Source organism: Aedes aegypti, chromosome 3 (assembly GCF_002204515.2).
Source record: "Aedes aegypti strain LVP_AGWG chromosome 3, AaegL5.0 Primary Assembly, whole genome shotgun sequence".
Taxonomy (NCBI): domain Eukaryota; kingdom Metazoa; phylum Arthropoda; class Insecta; order Diptera; family Culicidae; genus Aedes; species Aedes aegypti.
Window position 1 is genome coordinate 298,904,101 of NC_035109.1, and position 13,110 is coordinate 298,917,210.

General features: G+C 36.2%; 1 protein-coding gene across 2 annotated transcripts in view; it reads left to right on the forward strand.

Moving 5' to 3' along the window:
- Positions 1-1,508: 1,508 nt before the first annotated feature.
- The window catches only part of LOC5578912, a 40,898-nt gene continuing 29,296 nt past the window's right edge, over positions 1,509-13,110 (forward strand). The window contains exons 1-2 of one of the 2 annotated variants that reach the window (XM_021855402.1): positions 1,509-1,797; positions 1,967-2,006. The gene's annotated coding sequence lies outside the window, so the exon portion shown is untranslated. The remainder of the gene's footprint in view (positions 1,798-1,966; positions 2,007-13,110) is intronic. The other variant, XM_021855401.1, reaches the window with a different exon arrangement.

Here is a 13,110-nt window from a genome sequence, read left to right on the forward strand (position 1 = left end):
CCCCGCAGTTTTTTTAACCGATGATAAAAAAGCTATTTTTTAACGTATTATTTTGAAAACTATTTATCACTTTTTAAAACTTTTAATGGTTGGAGGTCAAAGTAATAATGTAAAAGATAAGGAGGGTTACCAATTTTACCACAATAAGAACGTTTAAGTAGGCTTAAATCACGCTTATCCTTAGGGTGCTCATCTTGCCCCACCTGACCCTATGTGTACGAGTATACTGACCAAAAATAATTGCAATCCGATAAGCATTCGCCGAACGATAAGAGTTTTATTTTTTTCCACTCAAGCCTCTACGGGTTAAGAAGAGTTTTCTCCTTTTCTAAATTATTATTTTAACTTAAATGAACAAATCTCGAAAACTTATTCATACAGACTCAAGTCAAAAAAGTATACAAACTTACTTTATCGATCCTACGTGTTAAGCAGGCGGAATTCAACACGTACCGCTCTGTACCAACTCAACTTTTCACTTTTAGAACGTTTAATTTCCGGATTTACAAAACGACGAAAGTAACATTTTCAACTTTCGCAACCTAACCACTACTTTCGCCGCCCCGCTGTATGGAGTGACAAAGTGACTTAACCACGAATCAAAACAAAACACTACTTGAGCCGATTTTACACTGGTAGAAAAACGTCGAAAGTAACTGAATGAAACGGCTTATCATTTTCTTATAATTATTTTTGTGGGAAATAATAGAAACTACCTAGTTTTTGAACGTGAGCTGAGTGTATGCAAAATTTGAGCGAAGTACACGGCAAAAAAATGTTAAAAAGGTGATTCATTTTAAAACAGTTTTAGAAGATAGATTGTGATTTTTCCTAATTAACTTTCTCAAAACCGTATAAAAGTTACTTACGTCGATTTGAAAAAGTAATCGAGAAATAGATAGTGGAATATTTTCAAGAGGCGGTGCAGTGGAATTGTGCTTCTGCTTACGCTCAGTATGTATTATGATTGAAATATTTCAAGCAACATGTTGCACGCGTATTACCGACCGTAGTGCGACATTGGAAGTTGTATATCTGCAACTAGAACAACATCGTGAGCAACGGTGAACCAAATGATTTCCAAATGTTTAAATTCTATATTGGATATTATGCAACGTTCGAACTGAAAATCAAAATAATTTTTATATCTGCAATTTTAAAAATAAAATGCGCTCATCGATGAATCAACGAAACTGTAAAATAAAAATTTGTAGATATTTTCGCGCCTGATTGGAAAGGTCGTTACATGTGCTCTGCATTTGGCTACGGCGAAACACACCGAGTGACAAAACTTTTCCTGCCATTTAGTGGTAGTGGTGATGGCGACTTGATATCAGCTGTCAAACTGCGATGCAAGGCATAGGCCTTTTCACATGACGTTTCAAATCAGCTGATCCGGAAGCTCTTTGACAGTTCTTCTATGAAAATGACAGGCCCGTGTTAGCACCGGTCCTCCGCCGATGTAAACAAATGCATAGACGGACCTGTCACATGAAAAGGCCTATTGCGAATGTTTGTTTTTGTACTTGCTCTTCCCACGATTTTTCCTCCCGACTTGACTCTAGTTAGCATAGTATTTTACTAATAATTTTTAAATTGAATCAAACTAGGTGCCCACCTTCAGTGAGTGATTGAGCATTAAGTAATCCGAACGAGTGAAGTGAAAACAAAATAGTTTGAGGCATTGAATTGAATTATGCCCCACTTGCGACTAAAAATAGATTCATATTTGCTTGCACATTGCAGAATGGGATTTTGTAGTTGTCGCGAATTACAAACAACAATGTATGCTTGAAGGTAAGTGACCTACGGTGCCGGACTGTTTTATATTGCGAATTTCGAAATAGCATGCACATTTTTGGGAATTTGAAATGACTTTTATACTTAACGAGAATATGGAACAACACTCAAAAATATGAATTTAATGATAAAAATGTTTTGATGAGATTTATTTTCTGTATTTCAGTAATACTATCTTGGAGATTGAAAGTCGTTTTAAACCCCAAGTGAGTGAGGTCTCAACCAAAGAGAAAACTGTCATCCCACAGTTATGGATCAACTAAGGTTCATTTTTCAGAACAAAATATGATTAAGAATCATGGTGATGCTGTACCGAAGGAAATTATCTCCCTTTCACAGCAGAATATAATTGTGTTTGAAAATACACCTCAAAATTCCCGGTTTTTTCCTAAAAAGTGTCGATTTCGACAGAAATTTCAAACAATGTCCACACCACAGATGTGGATCAGTGGGACACGAGGATTCTTAGTATGGATCAAATCGACTCATTTTATGGATCAGAACACTATAACAGCAATTTATCTGCGAGGTAAACGCATGGGGTGTTAGTGAAAGTCTTGCATAACTTCTGATCTCGCCCTAAAAGCCATTGGTAACCATGTGTGTAGCTCGTTGCTACTGAGCATCTGAATGGATTTTCATGTTATTTAATAACGCTATGGGGAAGAAAGGATCAATATCTACCTGCCCGTGATGTTGGTTTGGATACTTATTCCTTCATTTGCTCAGAAACAACGAGCTACGCTCGTGGTTACCAATGGCTTTTAGGGCGTTATCTCAGAGAATGCGAGAAGTGTACTTTTTCGCGTTTATTTCAGAATCGTCTTATCTTTGATTCAAAAGTGTGATATGGTTTTCAATAACCCACAGATATGAATTAACCGCTTCTGGGAAAACGATTGACATTTTATTTTCTACGGATGAAAAAAATATGCTTAAGTAAATTTTAATTGATTGTGAAGCTGTACAGCTTTATAGTTCAGGTAGGTAAAATGTATCCTGCGTAATTGCAACTCTATTTGATGAGATATTCCCATTTTAATCCAACTCTGATCCTGTATGCTATCCATAACTGTGGGGTGACTGTACAATAAAAACTGATTAGAACTTGGTGGGATTTCATGTCACAAATCTTGTGTATTCTTGAGATGGATGGTATGGGTTATGAAGAAGATCTGCGTGAGCTGTTGGCAGTGACAAAGCTTGTTTAATTCAGTAGAACAATTCTAAGCCCTAAAGAACCCTTGGATCGAAACATAGACTAAGAATCAAAAATTTAGTCAACGCGATTTTCAATGGCTGTGAAGTCAGAAACCGATTGACATCAATCATAAAAGTAGTCAATAGATATTCATTTGTTATAAAAATTGTAATATTAGTTCAACATAGAGAATTAATAGTTGAACATAGAGACCGACAAGCGTTCATTAAATAAGAAATTAATCAAGAAAATCGTTATTCAAAGCACCCCGCTCGTTTGTTACCGTTAGAAGTGTTTCAATATATTTCGAAGCTATTCTTTGACTAACAAAGCAATTGTCACGTGACACCAATAGAGGTTGAGCAACATCAAAGGAATCTGTACTCGAAAACAGATGCCTGATAATGATCTCAAATGGACACAGTTCAATGAAATTAATCCGTTATGCATTTGTTTTGTAAACTGTAACACATTATCAATATCAGTTGCCCCAGCAGTGAATAATTTACAATCTCTTGGAAACCACACCTCATTATTTGAATGCCGTCTGATGGCTTTCCTTGATTCGTTAATCTCTCACATCATTAACTAGGGTACTCACTAGGGTAGCCCATAATTATCGAACTGCAAAAATCTTTGATTTCGAAATCAACGCCCCTTTCCTCCACCAAAGTTGATGATTACACTCAGGCAAATCGACTATCGATAAACATAGGAACCCCTTATGAAAATTCGCCACAAGGAATCGGGTTGAAATTCATAAATTTGCCTTATGAAACCGAAATTTGAAAACAAAAATAGTTTTCGCGGCAACCTGGAATCGAACCAAGGACCTTGCGATCGATAGGCTCGTGCGTACACCCTGCGCCTATCGACGCCTTGGTGTTGAGTGATGCTAAAACGATACATAAAGCGTTCGTATTGCGATAATCATTCCATCTTTCATAAGGCAAAATGTATGAATTTCGATAGTCCAGTTCGCTGCGTGTAGAACTCCCATAAAGTTTCCCACGACCATTAGTAGGATCTTGCTGAATACTTGCGTGTTTACCGCTAAGGCTATTTGGGCCCCTGTCCATATGTCGTTACCTATTTAAATCGATGTTCCCTAGCTCGATGTTTCAATTTCATGTGCAATTTTTACTTTATATTATAATTGGAGGGGAAATCAATTCAATAATAATATTGAAAAAATCATTAGACATTCGTGAACGATCAGCTCACTACGGCGTAGATTTTCGAAGCAACACCTTTTTTAAGTGCAACATTTAGATTAGATGAATTTGCGTATTCTGGGCAGTCTAAGCCGATGCCATTTTTCTTTTGTAATCTTCTCGGACATACGCACAAAAATTACGTTTTTGTCTGTTTGCATTTATGCGCTGCTCAATCTATATCGATGCACTCTGGAAGACTTGATTAGAACTTTTAGGAAATGTTTTTGTAACGCTTTGAACATCTCTTGTTAGTGTGACTATAGTGGGCCGCCTCGTTTTCATCGGCAGTTTTCCCATAAGAACTGCAGGCACATTTGTTCGGCAGCTCAAAATCAGAAATCTCTGGTAAAATTGTTTGTTCAGTCTCAGAAATCTCGTCAGCGGGAAGCTTACAGAAGAAAAAATCTGATTTTTTTCCATTGGTGTGTTTTAATAGAAAACTACTGTGAATCTGACGAAATGGTGTCGAAGCCGTAAAATACTCTACTTCACTATGTAAATCAAAATTGACAGAAGGCAGCGTTCACGTACAGCTAAAAGAAGTAAAAATTTCTTCGGAACAAAGGGTCAAGAAAATTTCTACAGTTAGCTTCTTTGAATTGACATTTATTTTCAACTGCGTATCAAAGAATAGTAGTTTACGGAACAAGTTGCAGAATGATGATTTTTACAGCACGAGTCGTAAATTTATCCAACGAGGCTTGCCGAGTAGGGTAATTACGACGAGTGCTGTAAAAATCGAGTTCTGCAACGAGTTACGTACAATATTTTTTGCAATTCCGTAGAAGACCACTTTAGGGTACATATCAGAAATTATATCGGAATGCATTCACCATTATTTTACAATCTCTGAAACATTCTTGTGCTAATGTTAATTATTGTTGTTGCGTAATGAATCATTACAGCACTGGTTTCAGTTGCGTAATGACTATTCCCGCACTGCATACTTCAATGCAGGAAAGTAGGCTGTTTCATGACAAGTTGGCGTGATGCAAAACAGCCTGTTACGGTGAGAAATTGCAAAAAAAAAATGCTTTTCTTGAGCATTTCCTGCAAACAATTTCCAATGCATCCAGAAAGGCGATTACTTTTCTTTTCAGGTGCATAGTCCCCATCACGCTACAATTGAATTTTTTTAACTCCTCCCCCTCCGTAAACAAAGCGTTAGGTAATTTGTGGACGGCGCCCAATTTGTTTTAAAATACTGTGCAAACATATGGAGTATGTGCAGTCCCATATTGATAAATAAAGGCATAACGATTGTACCCCGTTTGGCATAAAGCCGTTTGTCATAAAGCCGTTTGTCATAAAGCCATTTGGCATAATGGTTGTTCGACATAATGGCCGTTTGGCATAATGGTCATTTGGCATAATGGCCGTTTGGCATAAAGATTAACTTTGAACGAATATCTGCATTTTTTAAGCTAAGATCTAAGATCAACACCACCGAGCACATAGCAAAACATTTTGGTAGGTTCTCAACAAGCGTGGTGTTCGTTCAGAGATTTTCCAAGCTATGAATGTCAAAACTTGCCGTGACATTAGAGAGCATTACTAAATAAAACATGTGACGGATCTGGTCTACATCCCAGAATATAGAGTATCTTTAAGCTTGTTGCGATATACATTTTAGAAAATAGTAAATTGGCAAAGAAAATTAGCAGTTATTGATAAAATGAACGCTCATAGAATATTTCGCTGCAGACTAAGCTCTGTTCCAATTTGGACGTAACACTTGATGAAAATTACTTGATAAAAGAAGGGAAAAATTGTTTGCAAAATATTTAAAGCTCTAATGCAAAGATCTATTACTGCAGCATAATGTATAAAAAGCCTATATACGAGAGCAGATTATTTTTCGTTTAAAATGTTTAAGGCTCTTACGCAAAAACATCTTCTCACAGCATAACTCAAATGAACAACACATTTTTAAGAGAAAATATTTGTGATTCAGTAGAAATTTTAATTTTGGAAGTGTGCGTCAAAAAACACTGCATATTATCGAAAGAAGGGACAATGTGTGATTGAAATAACATTGTTTCCAGCATATCTTGAAAGGCCTGTGTTTGAAAAAAAAAAGTTGAATATTGGCAGGTTCTAAAGTAATTATCATTATAACAGCACGTCTTGCAAGAATTGATGAAACAGCAAAATATAAAAATGGTTAACATTTAGCTTTACAAAATAATAAAATTATAAACAGTATAAACATAGAGAACAGCCTATTTTTAAAAGAAGGCAAAATTTATAGAATCATCGAAAAGATTGTGCTACTTTTACCCGAATGTCGGTTCCCCAAATGCCAATTCCTCGAATGACCGCTTTCTCCGAATGCCATTTCCCCGAATGACCGGTATCCCCGAAAAATGGTGCAGTTTGAATAGGTGCTATAATAGTGTTCAGTGGTTGGTTAGCGAACGAGAAAGAACGATAAGGAATCAAATGAAGGAGGTATTCTGTCATATACACATGTTGGCAAAAATGCTGAGGACGGTAACACTCGAAAAAATCGCCAATTAAATAAAGAAGGGTGCATATTAGATGGCCAGTTCGTTCATCACCCTGAAATGTATAAAGTAAAGACAATTATGAGTGATAAAAATTTGTAGGGGAAATGGGCTAATCGAGGAAACGGGATATTCAGGGAAGTGGTATTCGGGGAACCGACATTCGGGGAAAAGTAGCACAATCCATCGAAGTAACTGCAGTAATCGATGTCCCTTTTCGCTGATAGCTTGAGCAGATCAATGTTATCGAACGCCGCCCTTTTGTCAGTTGGAAACAATAAAATATTTAAAACATATAGCTCGGAACGTAAAAACGATTAAGAAATTCTTGGTTTCAGACTCATTATGCCAAACGACTATTATGCCAAACGATTTTATGCCAAATGACATACCACCGGCATAACAGTCTCTATATGAATTTACAAGCCAAATAGCAACTGTAAAACGTGAATATCACCTCGCCAACAATATTTCGCCAATTCACTCGATTCATGGCCGCTTCTCTCCATCCTCGACTGCAACCCACGCTCTCCAGGTCCTGGTGCACCTGGTCAATCCACCTAGCTCGCTGCGCCCCTCGCTTTCTTGTTCCGACCGGATTCGTAGAGAATACAGGGTTGTTGTCTGGCATTCTTGCAACATGCCCTGCCCAGCGTATCCTTCCAGCTTTAGCTACCTTCAGGATACTGGGTTGGCCGTAGAGTTGAGCGAGCTCGTGGTTCATCCTTCGCCGCCACACGCCGTTTTCCTGCACACCTCCAAAGGTCCTACACTCCAAGCTCTTGCAAGTCTTCCTCGAGCATCGTTCATGTTTCATGCCCGTAGAGGACGGTGTCCGGCCATTTGGCCGAACGCCGTTTGACCGAATGCCATTTGGCCAAACGGGTCATTTGGCCGAATGCCGTTTGGCCGAATCACGAAAAAAAATTGCTTCAATGCTGATAAGTAGGAGTCATGTGGCCCAATAACTAATCAGGTAATTCATTTGTTGATTTTGATAATGTGGCCGAACGTCATATTTGTCGCTCTATATCAGTGCTCCAAGAGAATAATTAAAACGATCCGTTAATTCAGGACGAAGTTTTGAACTCGTGTCAAGACTCTAAGTCGTTTCTGGATTACCAACGGTGTGCTAGGTTTACTCCTGATCGATTTTCATCAGAATTGTGTTCTTCTTTTAAACATAGGCTATTCTTTCGATTTATACTGGTTCCATAACCATTGGCAATAATAAATCTTATATTTTTTGTTTTGGGAATTTTACCTTCTCTAAATTATCGGCAGTTCTTTGTAGTTATACTGATATATTTTTTTTGCATTACACTTGCTTTAATTTTTCGTTGTAAAATGTATGAAATTCAAAGAATTATTATGGCGTGATAAAAACATAAAACCGTGCTTAAATCGAGAGTGATAGAATGAAGCGATATTAAAACGAGCAGTGATAAAATCGAGAAACTTCTGTACTATCGATGAAGTTGAGAGATTTGCAGTTTGGTTTCCAATCGGTAGTCCATTTCCCTCGCTGTGGTCTTTGCCGATTGTTCAGGTCCGTATTCTCTCATTGACGTTCCTGTGCTGATCTGTTTTTACGGTTGACTTGCAGGGCCTGAAACCAACCTCCTAGATTTCTGGAGTACCATTCCCCCTAAATGTTCGGAGGACCATACACGCTATGTCTGAACCAGACGATTATAAAAATCGAATGTACATCGGATTTTTTCTCGCTAGAATTTAGTATTTGGGTTATATTTTCATAATCGGAAAGTTTTAAAATATTCCATCGGTGAAATTTAAATTTCTTCCACTTTTTAGACATTTTTCATACTAAATCCCATGAAAATCAAGTTTTCGACGCATTTCCGCCCATACAAAATGTATGGAAAAACTTTCACCGATAGAATATTTTAAAACTTTCCGATTATGAAAATATAGACCAAATACTGATCTCTAGCGAGAAAAAATCCGATATACATTCGATTTTTATAATCGTCAGGTTCAGACATAGCGTGCCATAGTGCGCAGTTTAGCTTAGAGTCCTGCTCTGGCACTCGGACGATGATCAGCCGCCTTTGACAGCATACGACCAAAACTCCCACCGTGGTTGGTTCCCCGATCTTCCTAAAGTTTACTCGTATGTACCTCGGCTAGTACCACGAGGAGATAGGGATAGGAGATGCTGGGGAAGAGGCTAAGGACCACATAAAGGAGTCCATTTTATTCCTTATAGTACGCCATGTCCAGCCAATTATCTTATAGGAGAATAGCATTGTATTTTTTAAAGATAATGCAAAAACGTAAAGCGTACTTTTGAGAAGGAATTTGAAGAATTTGACAGAACATTTATGATTTGGTATAGTAAATTATAACAAATATTCAATATACTGTGAGATAACAAAAATAGAGATCTTTTTAATTCTGATGATGATGATGATGATGATGATTTGGTTCTGCCATCTATTGTAGCAAGGCATCTGCCTATAGCACTGGAATAGTCTGAAAAGCGATTTGATCAAGATTGAACTGTTGTTCGTGAGCAGTCATTCTCCTGTATGGAGGGCCAAAAATGGATGTGCGGACCCGCAAGCAAAGACACTTGCACGAAACCCGCGTCAGGGGAAGAGAATCTCCTTCCAGAAGAAAGCTTTCGCGAACAACTGTAAAATCAAGCCCTTGATTGACTGAACATTCCCAATAGATGGAGTCGAAGAGCCCTCCCTCAATTCACGAAATGTTAACAACAGGGAGGAGGCAGTCCCAAGCTCCCTGTCTAAATCGCTTCATTCGGGTGCCCTGGTGGTCCCAGCCCAACCCAAAGCACATACAATTACAGAAATGTGATCAGATATGGTAGGGGAAGGGGTGGTAAAATGAACACCTTAAGGAAATCATCTTGTTTCTGATAGAAAAACGAGGAATTTGTGTAGTTCTATCGCTCAACATCAAAAATAGGGAAGTAATCTATAGCAGCGACATGGATTCAGACTAAAATAGCTAAATTTTCACCTATTTTCATCGCCATCAAAAAGCGATGCAAATGTTCATTTTACCTGCACTATGTGGGTAAAATGAATAGCGATTGGTGGTAAAATGAACACCACGCAATAAACGTGAGCAAAATAAATATTTCTGAAAATTTTCATTGCCCCACCAAAAATACATCCATTAATGATTGTAATCCATTGAAAAAGAATTCTAAAGGTATCAGATTTGACATCATATCATAACGATATTCACCTCACTGAAAAGCCACTCTAATAAAGATAAATAATAATAATGAAAAACCTCAAGTCTTCCGAGCTTAAAGTTACGTCAGTTCTAAGTTTCAAACGTGGTTTTCTAAAATCTTAGATTTCGTTGATATTTTCACTTCAATTGACCTCCGTATCAACTCTAACACTCAGATTGATGCTCTAAATTGTCTGTGCGTGATAAAAATTCATCGAAATTTGTTTTTTCTCGGTAAAAGGAACGGTGTTCATTTTACCACCCCTGTTCATTTTACCACCACTTCCCCTATAATAAATGAAATAATTATAATGAAATATGTAAAAACGGAAATTATAGTTATATATGACATAGATATAGATGTTCAATTAATTTAATTCTTTGGATATGATGAATTCAATTTTATTAAGTAATCTCCAAAATAAGGACGAATTACGATTTCTGGAGAAGGACGACATGCTGAAATATGAAGAGCGGTGATTAAGCTAGCGTTTCCGATATGCAGATTTCAGGATGCTTCTGTAAGTTGAACCAATTAATTAGGATAATAAACAAAATATAAGTAAGTAATTTGCGCGCCACGAATTGTCTGGTAGCTATGCGGAATAACATTTATAACTTATGATAACATGTATTGATGTCCAGGGAATCTTGTAGTTTTATTCGAGAAAAGAATTACCCGGATACCTCTGTATTACATGTAAACGGAAAATTCCAACGCTTGAAGAAGCTGTTCCTGAAAAAAAAAATGCAACACAAAAACAAAATTTTGCACAAGGCACAACAAAGTTTCATATATTCTGTCACATAAGCGTCGAACCATTTAGTTTTATAGAAAAGCGTTAGCCACAAACGGCTAACATTTCGCCTCTTGACTCCGATTGGCATTCCACTTCCTTGTTCCACTTCCACTTCAATGATGCCCTGATGCTCCCTCCCACCACAAATGATGTTTATATGAAATTTTATATAACAGATCAATATTCACGTGTACCTGCAATCTTTCTGGACAAACTTGGAAAAAGGGCCATAGTTTTATGTGCATTCAATTTTAATGATGATTGGAAAACAGTAAAAAGATGCGTGTTTCATTACTTTATAATCGATCAAATTAAAAGGTACTATCGTGGCATTGCTTTTGGGTGTTGCAGAAATTGATTTACAACCGACTGTTGTCAACTTTGTTGGAATGCAAAAAATTGTTTTGATCAATTACGCGTTTTTATCAAGTTTGTCCATTCTTCAAGATCTGGGCTCACAGTGACAGTTCGTGACAGCAGAATCTCGGCTCACTATGACGTACATAAATATTGTATCAGTTTCTCCCTCCCAGGTCATCAAAATACCGTACCAACAATATAATGTAAAATCAATTGAAAATCGATAAATTTAGTTACGTAATAAATGAACGCTGCCCAAAGAGTCAAACATAATAAGGAACAGTCGACAAATCTCTCTCTTGTCTGTTCTTGTTTATGTATAAGAATCATGAATTGTTTTTTTTTATTTGTTGATCGTTTTATACAAAAGTAACTTTGAAAATATAACCACTGCCACCTTCTTGCCTCGCTGCCGTCATAACATTCTGCAATTAACAATTCTTTTTATTAAGCATCTTCGTAAAACCGGATTTATTGTTTCTGAAAAGTGAAGCCGTTGAACTTTCTTTTTGCTGCATAACACCATTTTTTTTTTTAATTTCCATGTGCCTATAGAATCGATTGAAATTTATAATGAATATTATAAAGCTCCTAAAATTATGTTTATCTCTGCAATTGTAACCGTTATAATTAATCAATATTGAAACTGATAAAACCGAATAAATAAAATGAATTGAAATGAATAAAATTATGTTAATACAACCGTGATAATGAATCTTCATAAGGACTAGGGAAAGTGATTGAAAATTTGAAAACAATTGAATTATCACGTATGGCGAAATAGGAAATCACTATGACCATAACTGGTACACCTACCCTACGTCAATAATATAAATAAGAAATAAAATAAATTGTCTGCAGTAAAAATATGATACTTATCATATAGCATAACCATAGTTAATTTGCAAAATGTAATAAAATAATTGTTGCGATGTTTCCGTTAATTAATGACGTGAGCAGCTTTACTTCTTTTAATTATAATCACATGGTCATTATTCGAATCAGGATTGAAAATGGAGAAATGTATTAATTTAACTTTACAAATCAGCCCGACACAAAAACAGAAAACATTCCAGTTTTAAAAGGAAGGAAGATAGGCAGAAAAATGAAGAAACAATGATTAATTCAATAGCACCAACATAAAGAGCTTCACGGTTTTCTTACAAATTCAATCAATTCGACAAAAATATGTACTAAATAGAGATAAATAATTACATTCATACGATAGTGACACCAACATTTATGCTGCATGACTTGACAATCAAAGGGGTGATGGAGATAAAGTGGGCAATCATCGTTTCAACCATGTGACTTAATTTATAATATTATTTTTAATGACAATTTTTGTTTTGATTTTTTTGAGTTGCGTATATAGCCATCATTGAAAAAATCACTTTAACATTTAAAATCAATTTATGATTGGAACAAACTCACTAAATTCCACTTTCGACACTCCGCTGCAATTCACCGTTCCTCAACAAAGAAAATAAAATCAATTGATTCACCAACAACCTGTTTTATCAACACTCTTAACTGTTAGAGATCTTTTTAATTCTTATCAATAACCAGAACTATCTATCTTTATTGGAAATTGTTAACAAATATTGACTTAAATTGTTAATTCAGACATTTATTTTGTGTACCGTGCCACCCGGATAAAAAATACAATACAAAAACAATATAACGTATTGAAACAGTACCATTCAATATATTGGAAATACAATACAGTATATTGTAAAATGACAATACAATTACAGTACAATATATTGTTTTGAACAGTTCACTGTATGGTATATGAGATTTTTGCAATATAATGTATGGGTGGTTAAGTATCGTAACAATACAAATATAGATATTTTCTCATACAAACATTTTGAAAATACAATACGATATATTGTTCATGTATTGTCTTGATAAGCAATTCGTGTATTGTTGTACAATACAAAAACAATTCAACGAACTGTATCATGGTTGCATTCGTCGTTACAGCTAATGTC